Here is a 19,234-nt window from a genome sequence, read left to right on the forward strand (position 1 = left end):
AATTTAAAAAAAATTATGCAACCCAGCATGTGACTACAGTATTTACCCAAACTGTACTGAATTATGTAGGCTGCTAGTTATGTATATGCAAGTAGTTTAAAAAATAAATGGCTGGATGGGAAGTAGCCTAAAGCCCTAACACTATTTAAGCCAGGAGCACTACTCATACTAATGCACATCATGAATATTTACAGCATTGTCACTTGTAGCCATGAATGTCAACTTTTCTGACTTATGGTCATTGCATTTAGAAATGATGCTGCTGAGTTTGGCTGAGGGTGATGGGTATCTGAACACTTCAGCAGCTCAGGGCTCATCAGTAAACAGGCAGACCTGATTCTGATGCCCTGCCTGCAGCGATTCAGTCCAGAATCATTGAGCACAGCTCCTCTCATGAACAGACAGCCACTATGTGGTCTTGGTATTTAGCTGGCCACTCCCCCTCCATTTTTCTTCCTTTCAACCAACTGCCGCAGCAAAGACAAATGTTTTTGGGAACGAGAGACTGCAAGTTGGTGTATATTAAGCAAGCAGAGATTACTATACCACTTCAGTAGAAAAAATAAATTGCACCGGTTGACTTTGCCTGCAAAAAAAAGAAAGGTGAACAAATAGACACACTGAGATATTCATTTGACTCTATGGTTTTGTTCTCACTAACCTAAGGCGAGTGGTACCCTGATGTGAACATTTCTATGCAATATTTTATTATTTACGTACTTGTATTAATGCTTTAGAGAAGGATAGTGAAAAGACAGCATGACCTCCAACAAAGAAATGAGCTGGATTCCAACTGCTAGTATGAATAAGTAATACTTTCAGCTCAGTTCAACAAAGTGTAACTCAGTGAATATTCTTATACACACAACATACTGAGACACTAAAAATAGAGAGCCAGGACCCGTGTCAACATCAAAATATTATTTGTGCAGAAGACATGTCCATGCATATGTATATACTGTAGTACCAAGTTTAAACGAACAGCATCCCGTTCGAAGTGGTTTCAAAACCGGGTGGTGCAAAAACAAATTTCACCAAACAATAAATTAAGTGTGGCAAAAACTGGGATGGCTCAGTGGAGCCTATGTGCGATGCAAGGCATACTGTATGTTCAAACGGGAATCACGTTGCAGCCTCCACTTTATGTCCAATGTCCCACTATTTGGCTAATGCAGTAATTGCTCAGCGCACAAATCTGCGAAATGCAACTCCTCTATGATCTGAAACTTGTTTTAAATACAGAAAAAAGTACATTCACTAGAGTGAAGGATATTGACAAAAATCTTCAAATCTGCACTCTAAATGCTACACCTATTGAAGAAGTTTCTTACTGCAAACACTTGGGAATTTTAATTAAAAGTTCAGCTAGGTTTTCTGTACAGAAAAAGGTCTTGTTTTCCATTTTTTGTAGGAAATGGATGTTTGAAGCAACCCTTCTCTCTGTGTTGTATTATGGAGATATTTACAGGCCTGCCCCCATCTCTAACCTAACATTTTGACTCAGTTTACCATTCAGTGCTTAGTTTTATAACTGGGGACCCATATGGCACTCATTCTTGTGTTTTATATCGGAAGGTAGGATGACCCTCCCTCTCTGTCAGACGAGATCAGCACTTTCACCTTCTGTAAGAGATTGTTACAAAAATGTCCCCCCTACCTGTCTCCAATCCTGAGCCAAAGACACCCTTCTTAAAACACTCACTCTCAAGATTGGTTTACACTATTTGTCCCTCCAATTAACAGGAAACTCGGTAATCTGCTGCAGCAAACTGCTGTGGAAGTTTTACCAGTCTGTGGTTACCAGTGTCCTTTTCTACACTGTGGTGTGCTGGCGGGGGAGGCATTTCCAAGAAGGACACCTCCAGGCTGGATAAACTGATCAGGAGGGCCGGCTCTGTGGTCAGCGTGAGCCAGGACTCACTGGTGACGGCAGCAGAGAGGAGGACACTGGACCAACTGCTGGACATTATTAACAGGCTGCTCCTTCCTAAGTGCAGGACCAGCAGACTCAAGGACTCCTTTGTCCCTCATGCCATCGTACTCTACAACTTCTTACTTGGGGGGGGGAACAGGGTAAAAGAGGACAGAACAGGAAGGAAATGAAGGAGTGCTAGCCACTTCTTCACTGTGCAATTACGTAATTAATAATCTACTCACATACATACCTGGGCCCTCTAACTGCTCTTAACTAATAATGTATGCTAAAGGTCTTTTTTTATAGCTAAAGGTTTTATTGTAATTGTTTTTGTTATTGTTATTTTTGTTATTTCTGTTTTTTTCTCTCTATACAATATTTTTTTAACCTTTTTTTTATAAGCTGCTGAAAACTGCTGCTGGAATTTTCAATTCTCTTGCGGGAGTTATCCCAAAAGGATCAATAAAGAGAAGTCTAAGTCTTAGTCCAAGACAACCTTTAAATAATTTTCCCAATTTAGCAATCTAAAACTGGCTTCACTTGTTAATCAAACACTCCAAATACATAAAAAAGAAAAAATAGCTATTTTTGACTATTCAAAAGCTATCAGAATGAGATAGGAACAGGCCTGAGTGTAAAAAAGTGGGAGATTTTCCTGTTCCTTTTGGTTCTGCCGACATCGATGATGAATGCAACAAGACTTTATGGTTAACAGAGACTAAATCTGAGTTTTTGGTAGGAGACAGGACTCAAATCACAACCCAAAGTCACAGTTTAACAATGGCTTGCTACAGTACTTCCACCATTGCATCTTAGATGACTTGTTGGGAGAAGTTAGCTCTTGCAGTCGTGTAACATAAAACATACGTTGTTTTAACATTTTTAATACATAACGAATGCTGTTATTTTTTGACAAGTGAAGTTTTAAATTTGGTATATACTAAAATTGCAGTAGTATTAGTTTCCACATGCTGGAACCTAGAACCAGAGTCTACCCATTAAGATACTGTATACAGAACTAAAAGATCTGTTCACGTTCAGTACAATTCATGAGTTAAGATCTCCTCAATCTATCTCATATTGACTCAGTTAATGTGCACACTGCTAGTTACACCATTTCTCTATCTCCCTGTCATCAGAATTGGCTCAATCCCATGAGCAGTCAGTGAACATTCACCATTGTCTCTCCTGGAAATTAGTGGGGAATGGAATTAAAGAACAAGGTTAATTAGGAAAGAGCTTAAATCGCAGCTGCTAATCACTACAACTTACACACTGAGAGCAGTATCTACAGTCGTTTTTGTTGAAAGGGAGGAACGGAGATGCGGTTCCACAGAAAAGTGCTGGAAACAATAGGTGAGAGGCTCATCAAACTGCTGAGAGTTTTTTAAATTGTCTTTCTTCAACTGCAACCCACGCAAAAGAAGTGAGCGAGATGTTTCCTCCTCAAAGTTACTCTTCATAGTTTAATTAAAGGTCCCCAGGTGTCACGATAATGCATAGGCACTGTTGTGTTGAGTAGGGTGAGTGCATTGGAGACTGACAGCATTACATGGCCACATTAAGGTGTATGCAAGAGATTTAGCCATCAAGGTTATACACATGCAACAATGTCCCTAATGTCAATGAATAGCCATGCTTTTTTATTTCTCTGAACTCTCTCTGACTCTCTGACCTCTGGTTTGAGGCTAAACATAATTTGGATTTGATATGACATGTTTACAGTAAGGTAAAATGACCTTTGTATGCACAATGAAAGCAAGTCACATACTATTAAAACAATGGATTTCTACTTGTCCAAGTGGTTCAGTGTGATTCACAAAATTGGCCTCAAAATATGCAACACTGACAAATGTACTATTATTAAATTCTGCTACTATGTTTTACTATTTCATATGAGCATTTCTTCGGGCACTGATTGTGCAAGACACCTAACATTCTCAATACTGAGTAAATTGCACCTCACCTCACCTGGATCTCAGTTTTGCCAGGTTTCAAAACAAGCTATCATGCTGCGGCCATAGGCAGGTGGGCAACGAGGAATGCTTGGTAACAAAACCTTCAGCCTCATTCCCCTCCGTTCACCAGACCTGGGTTGGGCTGTGCCAGCTGTTTGAGAAACCCCCAGTGTGGGAAAGTCTCTCCTTGGCTAATGGAAGACAAACACCTCGGAGAGCGGTAGAGATAGCATGAAAATGATTAAAGCGTGACCCACATTCTGTTGTGTCTCTGGCCTTTCACCGCAGTTGAGAAATACAGGAGAGGACCTCCCTAATGAAAACACTGCAGAAACACAGGATGCTAATGAAGATAAACAACTTCATCCCATAGTTCAGCTGGCAACAGCTTTGACATGATGAGAGGAGGAAGGTGTTTGTCAATATACCCGTTATATTCGAACGGAGCTGTAATACTTCACCAAGAAAAAAATGCTTTTATAATTGCAAATGTCTCCAAGTTATTTGAAATCCTGTCATGTACATAGAGAGTTTAAAGTGAACAAGCAGCCTCAAAGATACCTCCATGAATTATAAATGGGATGGGAGGGCAGCACTAGACAATTTTATTTGGGTCTCAGCAACTAAATAACTTGTCAATACCTAAATTCAATATCTTTTAAACTTTTTGTTTCCACAGAAATGCTTCAAATGATGCAATGATGCTTGTACTCATAACGATGCAATTTCTTTAAAAGGCTTTCATGTCATTTCTATGTATTCATTAATGTCAAGTCTTAAAATGGCATTGCCTCCGATAAAACACACTAATTCAAAAAGTAGATGTGAGAACCATATTTTATTCCGTGGTTTAACATGTTTGCCACACTGTTTTGTTGGCTACATCTGATCCTATTTATGTCTTTGGCAATTACAGCTCAGTGCTTGCACTTTTTATCTGTGTCAGTATCTATTTGACTTTGCAGAAATACATGGCAAAACTCTTTGCTTTAATCTCCAAGCTTTTGCTCCAGCTGAGATCTCAGCAGTTGAACACTTCTAATTGACCTGTAGTTGAGTTTTTTATTTTTTATTTTTTTAGACCAATCAGCCGTTGTTTTTTGCATTTTGTGCAATGCAATGCAACTCACTTTTTGACTGTTGTGAGAGGAGAAACGGAGAGAAAAGAAAACATAAAAAGAGCAAAAGCCCCTTGATGTTTGCTGGTGTTGTAGCAGTGTGTGATGGGACTCTAGAGAGAGAGAGAGACGCTCACATCCCAGCTAGGGAGTCAACCCCTGCCTTTAGTCACAAACTTGCCCCTGTATTATGACGAGTGAACATCAATTGCGGGCATGAATGATGCACGGTTGATCATGCTTTTTGCTGTGAGGACAGTTGAGGCCTAAGCCCGGCTGCACCAAAGTGTACAATGTAGCATTTACCATCAAAACACAGGAAAGGAATCCTCACTCCTTTCTCTCCATCCCCATTCAACTCTACTCCTTGTGGAACATATTCCTCGGGGGAAATCATTTTTAAATACTCATCTCTTAAAGTCCACCCCCATTGATGTATGTCTTACCAACACCTTCTACTTCTATTGGGTGTGGATTTTTAGCCATTTCTTTATGATCTTTAGATTTTCACACATTCACACCTGGAAGCTGCCCAATACAACCACAGTCTTATCTGTTGGTCACTGAGCAGCTCCCCTGAAGCTGTTTTAAGGTTAAGAGCCTTGCTTAAGGGCACCTCAGTGGTGGTAATGAGAATCATAAAAAAAATGAAAATATTAAGTTAGCTGCCCTTTCACCACCCAGATTTTATCCTGTTGGTGTGGTGATTGAAACGACGATTGAAAAAACCTTCATGCTTGGAAATGCATGTAATGTAAGTGATCTTGGTTTCTCACAGAAAACAGCATACTGTGATCTACATGTTGATAATGATCCATTCCTGTATGAGCACATAGCAGTACACTGGCAGAGGGTCCCTGTCATAAGGGATTTATTTAACAAATATTCCGGCAACCTAGCAAAGAATCTAGGAGCCCATTCCACTGTGTTTCTAACAGCCCCTGATGCCATACGTGCCTGGAATAAATAATAGTGTGTTTCTGCTGATGGCCAGTAGGGGGCACTGATATGATACAGGTCCATGCCAATATGTTATGCCTGGCTGGCCCACAGAGATGTTTGCAGTAATTTAGTTCCACTGCCAATATATAAATAGGAATTCTGCTGTTAGCACAAAAGAGCGGGGGGCAAAAACATACTGCCGAATGAATGTGAATTGCTCCCCTGCTCCCATTTCAACATCAAAGTAATCAAGGAAAACAAGCTTTTTTAATCGAAAGTATGCAATTAGAATAAAGCAAAACTGTCCTGGCTGTGCACATTGCCAGAATGAAGAGATTAAATGGGTAAGTAGAGAGAGAAAAGCACAATCAGAGTAGCAGCAGCTTTCGGACTGCAGTCACAACAGATAATGTAACACCTTTCCTACACTGTTACGCCAAAGACTGCCTTAATTCTGGAAGATTTAAGGGCAGCAAAAACGCCAAAGATTAGAGACAGCAGATTGGTCACTTTGTATAAACAGCAACTCATACAAACATGTGTGCTAATTTTACTGCCTGTAAACTGAGATACCACAGCAGTTTTACTCCATCCCCAAGAGCAACAATGTAACAATGTATGTTACAAGGAATTGTCAAGAGGGCATGGTAAATTGTCTGTTAGAATATAGAACTAATTTGTTTCTGAAGCATTAATGTTCCTCCTCCCCCCCCCCCGACAGCGCTACCTATAGGCGTACCCCATGCTGTCCTATCCTATGCAGTGTCAAAACAATGATAAACATTTGGCCGCTATAGGAGTGCTCTGGAAACCAGCCAAGCTGAATGGGCTGTTTTGTTTCACTGAACAATAGCTCTGCTAAAAGTACTTAACAGCTGTGCTATGCTCTGGGTTCCCCACAGACGAACAGCACTATAACATACTAGGAAGTGTTGCTTTGTGCAGTTGTTCATTTCTTTATCCAACTGGGAGCTACAGTGTTTTTAATAGACTTTTAAAATATAGTATTCATTTTTTTCTGAATAAAGAGGGACAATAATTGCAATTTCAAGCATGGGCTGTATCTCTTCTGTCAAGAATATGCATTAGCTACTGAAATTATTACCCCTTTGTAAGATATTTGCTTACTGGGACTCTTTTTTTAAAGTGTTATGTAGTTTTATGGAATTAAGTATTTATTTCCCATCAGTAAGATGCTTATTATGTGTGTGCGTGCATGCGTGTGTGCATGTGAGTGTGTGTGTTGGTTTATTTTGCCTTGGTAAATTTCTTCCTCTCTGTGAATACTCACATTTCTCTCTTCAATCTCCCTCTTCTGTCTTGTAAAAATGTAAGCAACAGAAGCAATAACGTAACCAGATGCCAAAGATATGATACATATAATAAGATCACACCCTGGATAGCTGAACATAGTTACTTCAGTTAGACCAGTTACTAAGGCATTACTGTGAACAGGTCAACTTCACTCTCCACAGAAATGGACCTACCAGCTGTCATTTTAGATCGATTTCTCCCCGAAGCCCAGTGTAATAAACACTTGAAAAAGTCTCAGGTTTGGTGATGTGTGAGTGTAATGAGGCTCTGTCACATGACTGACAAGTAATGTTCCTGTCTCTTCTTCTTTTGTGATTCAGATGTTCCCTGTGGAAACCATGTCCACCTTCAAACAAGTAATTTCTGTTGGAGTCATCTGTCCATCAAAACAGTGAATCACTCTGATAATTAAAAAAAAAGCTATTACATTCACAAGGTAATACCAGTGTTTTTGTAAATTTAAGTACATTGTCTGGACTCCTTGATGTTTTGGTGTTTTAAGCTCTCAATGTTGCCGTCAAGGCAGCGTTGCCTGGCAGGCACTAGGATTATGCAATGGTTAGGGTTGGGTTAAGGTTAAGGTTAAGGTTAGGGTAAAGTGCCATGCAGCGCTCCATGGAAGTTGACTTTGGGGGCTTGAAACCCCATGAAGTGGACTCCTCTGGTTATTTCAAGCTCTGCAAAGTGTCTATTTCTTTATATGATATAGGGCTGACCCGAATGGTCAAAAGCTTTGATTGCTGGTAACAACGGCAAAATCAGGAATTCAATTTTGTTTTCCTATTTTTTGATTATATATATATATGTATATATGCGTTTATATATATACAGCCAAAACATCCAGAATAGCCCATTTAATGAGGAGTAGTAATTGCTCATTTATGCATCAACATTCAATTTTAATTTGTTATTCTCAGACGGCGTGCTGTGCTGTGTGTGTAGGCCTATGTGCAGCTCTGTACCAGGTACTGAAATCGATAGACAGACAGATGGAAAAACACGCCACGGCCTGCTTTATTTCATCCTGGGCTGAGCTCAGCTGGTAACATCAAACGTTACCAGCAAAGAAACTGAAAGCTTGACCGCGTAACGGCTAGCATCTCGGCTGCAACTACTGGCTTGCAAGATGTCAAAAAAGTCAAGCATCTGGAATAATTTCACAATTTGCCAAGATGACCACAAAAATCAGAGTGTAAATGCCAAAGAAAACAAACGTATCACAAAATCTACGAGTTTGGCAAATCACCTGAAGCTGTAGTAGGTTAGCCTTGATAAGGTATGGTTGCCAGGCCATGTACATTACATGTATATATTTTTTATGAGCTCAAGTACAATTTATTTGATGCGATGGTCCAATCCATATGGACTGTGTTTTCTATAAATGTCTCTGCCATCTGTAAGTAGCAGCAGAGTGGACATTGGCTTGCTAACCAGAAGAAGTGAATTACTGTAAACTAAAATAGTTTTCATGTAAATTTCGTGGTAAGAAATCAACAGAAGAAATCCTCACTCACTCACCGGCAGAACTTTGTCCCCATTTATCTGAGACAGCCCTAATATGATACCATTATTAATTTGTTAAGTATGAATAGAAACTTCCATTGACTTGTAAACTCTCCACGCTAGAGAGTTATACAATCCCTTAATCTGTTTTTAGGTTAAATGTCTGTTTTGTTGTCTTTTCTTTGTGGCTGAGTTTTGAGTTTTCATCTCAGTGGGCACATTATTTTGTTATGTGCTTACTGTCAATCACCTGACACCCAGGAGAACAAATGGAAGACTCTGCCAGGAGAAAATACCCTAAAAAAATAACAATACTAATGCTTCAACATGTCACCTTGGAAACTTGTCATATCCATGTCTTTTTCTTTAGACTGTTTTTGTAAAGCGAGACAGCACTTTCCAGCTATGGTTTTAAAGAACAAAGTTTGTCTTTCAAAGGAACAGAAAATTAACAAACGTGGCATGTCATAGCAAAACGGGAAATAGAAACTAGATAAACAAAGTAGCAAAAAGGCCGTGGCTCTAGATGGCACCGCTTTTGTCTTTTAATATTCTATATGTGGTTGTATAGCAAACACTATGGTTGCAGCGGTATGTAGATCATCACATTCAGTCATTTTCTCACACAGATCTAATGTGTCCACACTCATATCCAGATAAAGACGAGTGCTGCTCATACGCACACATCCATGTAATTCATATCAGTACACTTTTCTGCCCATCTGTCATACAGTATCTGTTGATCTAGTACTTGGTCTATGGTTGGGTTGTTCATCCTTTAGCCCCCTTTTCTCCCACTTTCTATGGTAAAAATCCCCCTACACCCCCTTTACTCATTTAGAGAGAGCTTTATCAAGAAGCTACATTACTTATAGGCTAATTAATTTGACTTGCTTAATTAGCTTTATAGCTCAGTATATTTAAAACATTACATAATTTAGCCAGCATGAACTGCTTTGTTAAGCTTCTATGCGGCCAGTTATAAAGCAACAGGAAACGCAAATGTTTGAGTACAATGGCATTTGAGTATTAGTGTTGGTGGTCTTAGCATCAACTACTAAAATGAAATCTATCCCTCATTAAGACTTTGCTGAAGTTTCTTTACCCACCTTTTAGTTTCCTTTGTTCAACAGCTTTTAATTTCTAGGTCACGTGTGGAAACGTTTCTAAATATTGACTGCATATAGACTTGGCATTGCCTCTAATGTGTGTGAACACTTGCACCCAGATGATACGTTTAGGAGTATTTGTAAATCATACAATGTCACTGAAAAAAATTGAAATCATAATACAAATTTTTTTGCCACACAGCATAATTTTGTGATTAATTACATGACACTTTTTAACACAGTAACACAGCAGACAAGTGTAAAGTGGGACACTACATTGTGTTAGGAAAACCCAACAATCTTACATCCAGGTTAATCTATGTCAGGCAATATTATCCTTTCAGCATATTTTCACAGCATACAGTATGTTTGATGTTATTCTGGAAAACATTCTAGACAGCATTTTCCATTGTTTTACATCTAACAAATATAACACACATGTGCATAAAGCAATCATATGTCCTCTCACATGTTGATATGACCAATGAAAACTTGAAAAATATCCCTTTAAAGTATATTTCGAACAAATACCAAAAACGTTGATTATTTACAAGTAAACTATGAACATTCATATATAATTATCAGCGATTAAATATTTTAATTAATTGACAGACATGATATTTAAATAATACAATAAATCAGATTTTCCTGTTCCTGTTTTTCTACAGTCCATCTCTGATTGCACAAAGTGCAGTCTAAACACAAAAAAGGAATGTATATTAGCACCACCACTGTTACAATTAAAAATCCATGTTTGACGCTTTTTAAATAAGGAGCAATTATAGTAAATTAGTCACTGGGACCAGCTTCGCTCTTTGACCTTAAGTGCAAGGTACTGCAAATGTTTATTTCATTTTTAATTAGAGTGTCTAATCACAACATAAGTTATCACAGGTAATTTTACAGATGGAGTATGTCTAGACCACATAATTCCCCAACAGTTTATTGCAATTCTTGAAATGCCCTTTATCGCGAGTTGCTCCAGTGAAGTGCTCTGTAATTAATGTGTAAAACTCTGCAGAGGTGAGGCAGGGCATGAAAAAAACAGCAACAAAGTAAACAATAAAGTAAAACAATAAAATTACATAATTAATTTTTTTTCTACTCAACAATAATTTTAGAATGTTAAATAGACAAAGCATTCCTTATTATTGAATTATTAGACAGACATACCAGTTAGCAGGTGAAACATAGCATCCACACACCACTGTGTGTTTTCCAACCTCAACTCCTGTTCCCCCTTTAGCGTATGCACCAATCGTCCCTATCACTCCCAGAGCGAGGAGACCTCATTAAGGCAGGTTAAGACAACCCACTAATGGTTCCTCTCAGTACTAACACGGGGTCACCTAATATTACACACTGCTTTGTTCAATTCTTACAGCTATTTATCATGTATTATTAAATGTCAGGTATCATGAAATCACTGCTGTAATCATAATGATGTTCCCATGGCTTAGGTTAAGACAGGCAACTTGCAGCAAGTTAGCAGGTGACCTATTATGGGCAGGAGACTAGGCATTCCCTCCACCGGATGAATATTTCACTGCAAATGTAGTAACATGCAATAACAAATGTGTCAAGCTGTGTTGGACTTTTTTTTATGTCTTGTGTGCGGTACAATTTTCACCACAGTGTGAAAAATATGCTGCTACTTTTAAATTAAACATTGTACCATGTACACAACCGGTCAAAAGTTTGGGGTCACTTAAAAGATTCCATTGCAGTCCATTATAGACAGAAAACCGGCTAAAATCAATTGCATTGTTTTTTGTTTTTTAACCAGGGTAGCAGTTTTCAGATTACATTATGTGCTTACATTATTGCAAAAGGGCTCTCTAATTTCTCTCAGTTAGTTTTTTAAAATGATGTCAAATTAGTAAACAGAATGTGTCTTTGGAACATTGGAAGAATAGTTGCTGATAATGGGCAATGTAGATATTGCATTAAAGTTCAGCCACCAACTCAGATCAGCTGGTATTCTGTCTATAATGGAGTGGTATGGGAATTTGTAAGTAACTCAAAATTTTGGACCGCTAGTGCATGTAACAGGAAAAAGGATTTTCTTTTCTCGCATGTATTTATTTTCAGATATTTAGCCAACCTTTTTATTCAGTCACTTGTAATGAATGCAGAAGTCAAATCATTTAAAATGTCTACATTCCAACATTATGAACAGTTTGGAGTAAAAAAATACCTATTATGATAGATGAAGTAAATATGTCCACAGAATATGTATGCAGAAAATAACAGAGACCAACAGTAGCTGCCTCCCAAGCCATTTTAGTATATACAATTCATCTTCATTTCAAAACCATGTGTGCTATATTTGTTTGAATAAAGCAAAGGTTTGTCTGAAATGTGCGCTTCAGTATTCTTATTGCTCAGTCTTCAAATATTCAGAGGCCAAGGGCCAAAACTCAGTGGCTTTTCAGCATCTGTTTAGAATATGAAGCATTCTGTTAAATCACATGCAGACCCTTTCTAGACTTTGGGAATCTTGCCTCTGTTATTGTAATGGGCAACGTTGCAATGCCAAGCAGGCAACTGATGTGATTTTGCATAATTTGAATAATGCCATTCATGGAGATGTGCAAGCGTGATGAAATTTTAATGGACCCTAGGATAATACAACTGCTCCTCAATTACAACAGCTTTTTTACCAAGACTCTGAGGCCTCAATCTTAACATGGATTATTTCATTACTGTACTATCAATGATTTTATTGGACTTACTTAATTACTATGGATATTGCTATTGTTGCAGAGAAAGAAAAATCTGCAACGCCTCTTTTTCAACTCACTGAAAGCCAGTTCTGCAAGCTCATCCTGTTTGGTCACATGCGGGTACAGAGGATTGCTGTTGTCTTGTACTGCTCTTTGTAAAACCTGGAAATAATTTCTGCTATGATCGGTTACATGGATGAGCTGCATATTTAAAAGGAAACATCTGCATAGTAAGACATTGAGATCATAAAGGAGGGGTTGCTAAAGTGAGAAAGAACTGATTCTACAATGTGGAAACAATATCTACAAGGATTTAGGCCCGGGCCGGCTCAAGACAAAAGTCTTAAAAAAAACAGTTCCTCTTATTCATCAATCTCGGTTTCTTGTGAATGCTTCAACAAACCTATTCAAAACTGCCAGCTCTCAAACAGCCTTATCTGAAACTTGTCTATTCTATTTACTTTGTTTCCATTTAACATAATTTAAAAATAGCGACTTTGATGCTGTGATAAAAGTGACCCTTGCACTCCCAATCAAAAGACCATTTAGCCAGAAAACTAAAATATGGTTAATCTTAAAAGTGGTCTTTCCAGGCTAATTACGGTTTTAAACAAAAGGTTAACTTGGGGAAATAAAAAAAGACCCTGGGTTGCATTTTGGCGAGAGATACTTATTAAGCTAATCACTTTTTAAGATTGTAATTCCAGATCACTTCTGTATGTGATTGTTTTCATTGAGTATTATTTGCTTTATTGTGCTTCCTGTTTGTCTGTGTCTTGTATCTTGGCATCATTTAAAATGAGAGGAAACCTCAATGATTTCTGAGATTCTTAAGTAAAGGTTCTGATGATACAATCTATTGAAGATGCAAGATTATAATTGATTTACACAACTTTCAGCCAAGACGTTTTATTGGCCTAAAACATTTTCCAGCAGTTCAGATGATACCCATTAAGCAGGACACGCTGTACTTTATTACTATAATGTCTCTTGTTGTAACCAGGGAACTAGCCAATGATATCCGGTTTTTGTCTTATTTTCCTTACCAATTGACAGGATAGTTTAGAAGACATTCCTCAAAAATGTTGACAGACACCAAAATGTTTTTGGGAGTAGTCATGAAAACTGATTGCTCTTGATAAATGTTCCTTTTTATTAAAGCAGTACATTTAAATGAACAGTTAAGTGGCTAAACCTTTGTAGTATCACTCATTATTAGTATTAGCTCTGCTGATGCTATCACAATCTATTGTCATTAGAATCCAGTGGTTGATTCAGTGCTCAGATCCTGTTGGACTCTTGCAATCCCCTCACATCATCTGTTACTCTCCAACCTTGCTAGTGGGTGTGTGGCAGCGAAATGTGATGCTAAATGGTTGGTGCCATACATACTTTAACCCCATCATCTGTCCAATCAGGAGACGCATACCAAGGAGCCTCGTTTTGTTCCTTCATCCTCTCTTCCTTAGAGTTTACAACACCAATTAGACTGCAATTTCCTGACATTCTCCCGTCAAAGCTCTGAAGCGTTTGGTTTTATTTTTCACATGAAAAGGGTATCATTCTTTTGTTTTTCCTTTCAAATCAACATCTACTCCAAGGATGTGTGTTTTCTCTTTCCTTTTTGCTTTTCTACCAAGAGTCAAAATCTTCTCTGAACCCAGCCATACTGGAAATGGCAATGCAGACCAAAGACAACAAGGAGATTGTTCCCAGTAGCACTCCAGAGATATCAACTTGTTTGTCTTTCCTTCATCTCTTTTTCTTCCTTTTGTGTATCAGTGCTTATTATTCCAACTAAATGTGTGAGAAGTACAAAACCTAAAGGCAGCATGTAATAGTTTTATTGGGGGAGCACATTGTTACACAGCATCAAAGCCATGTGTTGGGAGTGTTTAAAAATGTATGATCCATGTGCATTATAGATAGTGTTTTAAATATGAGATGTCCTTTGTCCCTTTGAAACAAATTATCTGTATGGCCCTGGTTTATTAGGTGTGTTTGATTTCCGCTGGACATTGGCCCAACACACCTGTAGAGACAATAAGGGGGAGAGAGGATAAAATAATCAAACTACAAAATAAGTGTGCACGCACACGATAATTGTACTGAGTACAAAAACTCTGCTTACTTCCTGTCTTATCTACTAGATTACTGCTGATGAATTTGCAAAGAACCGCTTCCTATACCTTTGTATCAATGTATGATATAAAATATAAAATATCAAAACAACTCAGCTAAACATCTGAGATCTATTCACATCAAGAGTTTCTATGAGATCAGGGAACTGCTATCCCACTTGCTTTGGTCCTGCTTTTTATTTTATATGGGAAGGATGTGGAATATGTTTACACAATGTAAGTTTCCTGCCAAAAAATAAATAATCTTACGCCTGAAGTTGAATACGTAATAACATACAATTTTGTTTAAAATAATTAAACAAATGAATGAAGCTACACAATTAAAGCTTCAAATAAACCCTGTTATTGTTATTGGGATGTACATCGGCCAATACTGCTTCCAGCAATCAGTGATCAGCCCCAAAAATTCTGATCGTACACCCTAAGAAACACTCACCAAGATTCCCTAAACCCTGAGATAATCCCATTTTCAGCCCATCTTAACGGCATCTGTAAAACAGATCAAACGTTCTTCCACCATATAGCCAACGTCATTCCATTAACCTAACATGGCTCCAGAGTAAAACTCTAGGTTAAATGAAGAGGCTGTGCAGGCTGTACCATCCATCCTTGACACCCAACTAGTAGAGGGTGTCACTGTTGACAGCTCCCATACTACATGACAGAATGATGAGCCAGTGGTGCAGAGGTGAAAAACTGAGCCGAGTGTGTGCTGCGTTGCTGTATAACTTCTGGGATAAACATTCTTCACAGTAAATTGTGAAGAAAAAAAAAATATTCAGGCTTTAATACAATCAATCTGAAATGTGGATATCTTACTGTTAATAAATCAGCTTTATACTGAAACAGAAAAGAGGTTTCCAGTGTATCCAGTCCCAGAATAATTAATTTGGCAACCATGCACTATTTATAAACAGATGCACAAATTGGTAGATCCAAAGGTCATTACAATCCTGTCAGTGCCCCGGCTCTGCACAGGACCAACATCCACGCACAAATTCTCCCTCTACAACTGATTTTAAGAAGTCTCTAGAAAACACCTCCTTCTCTTATGACTGGTGGTACTGGTATGAAACAAAATACAAAAAATACAAAAAAATGCATGCAAACAAAACATTTACCCACTAGATTATATCAGAACAAGAGCATGTTTTTCTTCTTTCCATCACAGACCTCTATCTTACACTTACATTTTCATAAAAACCTGACCTTTATGGAAATAGGTTGAGAACAGAACTCCAATTTCAAAATATACATATTAATAGCAATCTTAAGGTCAAAAACGGATAATATTTCCACAGAAGGGCACAAGATTTTAGTAAACAGAAAGGTTATGGTGTTTGTTATGTGATATGTTAGGGCAGAAAGAACCTTGCAACAAAGTCCATCCATCCATCCATCCATCCATCTTCATCCGCTTATCCGGTATCGAGTCGCGGGGGCAGCAGCTCCAGCAACAACGTGGAGCTGCTGCAACAAAGTCAACATGTTTTAATTAAGTAACAGGCATAATTGGCAGCATTTCCACAAATAAAGTGGATGCTAATATATCTCTTGCACATTAAGCTCTCATCATGAGTTGCATTATTGTATCATTAATTGTGCTTAAAACAATGGAGGCCTTTGACAATACAGAATGATGAAAGAGTAACTAACTACAAAATAGATTTCTCAAAAGTAATTAGTATGTTCTTGGGCAGTCCAATCTAAACTTGTGAACATGAACAGGAAATTGCTTTCAAAGCAAATGAGCCAAGGCTGCCTAGGCTAATTAATATGAGAGAATACTGGAGCTGAGGATTCAATAAGGAATAATTGAAGAGACAGCCACAGCATAGCAGCAAGTCCATTTGTTATGAATAAGGGCATAGGTTTCCTTTTTTTACATTTTGTATATTGGAATTACAGTGTGATTTTATTTGATTTTTTATGGAATTTGTAACCTTTTAAACATTTTTTTCTCCAGTCTAGCTGCATGTTGATCATCTTTCCATCTTTCTTTTTTGTGTTTTGTAAGATAAACATTAGAGCTTCAGTGCTCCTCGGCATACATTATCCAAACCTCTGAACTCCACTGAATGGTGTGAAACATCATTCTATCAAAGCAGAAGTCGCTGTCTAATCGGGCTGACCCTAAATATTGTTACCTTTTGGACGATTTAATCTAAGGAGCCTTATTTAAAAAAAAGTGGTCATGAAAAAAGGGGTTATACCATTTGGGCTACATGGGGGTGTTGCATGTTTGATTTTACATATAATTGTTTGATTTCTCCGAATATAGCATGATATATAGCCTATTTTGAAATACATTTATTAATCATAGTATTCACATAAGAACGTAGCACTAGCCGAGATCTATCTCTCTGTCTCTCTCTCCTTGACTGCCCCTTCACTTCTCTGTTGTTTTCTTTCTTTTTGAAGATTGCTACATTGGGGGGGGGGAAATGGAATTATGGCAAAGTCAGTCAATCGGTTGGCCAGGCGGTCGCCTTCTGATTGTGTTGTTGTGCTGCTCCCTATTGCTTTAGCATTTATTGCACAGTGTATCTGTAAATCTGTGAGATTTGAAATTCCTATTAAGTATTTTATTTAGCCCCCTGTCATAGATACTTTTTGAGCCGGTCTTGATTTTCTTTTGAAAGGGAACAATGTCTACACACACTAATCATGCTAATAAGATAAAGCAAATAACATCAATAATTCATTTGTGATGTGTCTACTTTTCCAGAAAAGTTTAATCATGCATCCAAACCACTTAAAATGCTGGTATATCTGTGCTACCCAGAGTTGCCAATTATATAAAACAAAACAGATTAAATTATTTGTAACGATGAAGACTTTTGCGTCAGTCTTACAAAATCATGTCAATTACAATTTTTGCTACAGCTCAACCAATTAGTTAATAGTCTGCAGCATTCAACTGGAAATACTTCCGCAGCTATCAGTTCTGAAAAGGTATCCTGCAGGGATGTGGTTAAGGGGTTGAGTCCTGCTCAGTGCTAAGAGAAAGTCCTCCTTGTTAAGTAAAAGGGAAGAGTCCTTGGTCCCTCTCCTTAATGGTGTAGCGTCACTACTGGGAGCACAAAACACCCTGAATACCAATGGAAGGCTGCTGGGTCCTTGAAGGAACACAACCACCAGCAGACAAACACTGCCAATTAGCAGAGGGCCCCTACTCATCAGCCATGGGTTCACATCTGATGAACAGAACACATTCACTGCATCAGGTCCAGGCAAACACAGAACCTTTCTCTTGGGCACTTGGTTTTCTCCTCATATCCCTATTTATGTCAATTAAAAGGCTTTATTATGATGCTAACTGCAAGACCACTCCGAAGAGTGTTGTGGAAAGGGGAGGAGAAAGGAAGAAAACTGGTAACTGTATTGATCCTTTGTTTCCTTCCATGAGAGATCTCTACCAAAGGCCTGAACAAAAATCATGTGCTTGGTTTTGCCTTCTTGAACACATTCTGAAGAGGGCAGGAACCGACAATCGACCAGTTTTTAATGACTGCATACTTCTTTTTTGCTTGTCTTGAGTGGCTTGTGTAGAGTGTGTGGATGAATGAAAGTCTCTTGTCCTGCCCTAAGGTGTGGTGTTGTACTGTTGGTGGCGCAGCTGTCTCTCAAAACTCAGGAAACCTCACCTGCAAGCAGGTCAATAACACAAGGTACCTCATTCTTAAACCTCCTCACTCAGAAAATATTTCACGTCATTTCACATTGTTTCTGGTGTCATTTAGAGTACGCTCTTGCAATTGTGTTTAACGTTTTACTTGGGACATGATAGACTTAGTCCAGAAATGCCCATGATCTTAATAGGTCTAGGAAAATTATGTTTCAAGAAAAAGCATTTTACTTTTTAATGATAAACTGAATTTAGTTTTTACATTGATTGCATTACAAGGTTACATAGCTGCGTTTGTCTGTTAGGGTGAAAATATGTCTCCGCTAAATGGTCGACGAATCCCCATTTATCTCAGTTCTTTTCAGTCACATTAACTATTTTTGCCCGAGGTTGCAGCTGAAATAGGCTGGACTCCTTACACAGTACACCCCATGTTTTGAAATGTAATTACTAAATGATTTGGAAATAGAAAGAGCAAACTACTCGTAGTAGTTTTTGAATTATTGCCATCAGTGCTCTGTTAAGCGAAGACCTTGTTCCTGCTGGAATGACAGTGATGTCGTCTTTTTAGCATATGTTTAGTAAATTTGCACGTCATTTTTTGTATTGCTGCATGCTTAGATGTTTTCATACGTTTGGACCAAAACAGTTACATTTTTCTTTAAAAAACAAAAAAGGTACAGTTTTCTGCTGTTCAGTTCTGCTGCTGAAACATGAAGATTAAATCATTTTAATAAACATATTAAAGCAAAACAAAGGCCCATTTCATGGTAATGCTTCTTCATATCGTCTTAGTCATAGTAAATCAATTCTTACGCCATTTAGCTTTGGTCATAATTATCCATTTGTGCAAAAGTGAGAGATGATGTTGTGGGAGGGG

Source organism: Etheostoma cragini, chromosome 1 (genome assembly GCF_013103735.1).
Source record: "Etheostoma cragini isolate CJK2018 chromosome 1, CSU_Ecrag_1.0, whole genome shotgun sequence".
In the NCBI taxonomy this organism is placed as follows: Eukaryota; Metazoa; Chordata; class Actinopteri; order Perciformes; family Percidae; genus Etheostoma; species Etheostoma cragini.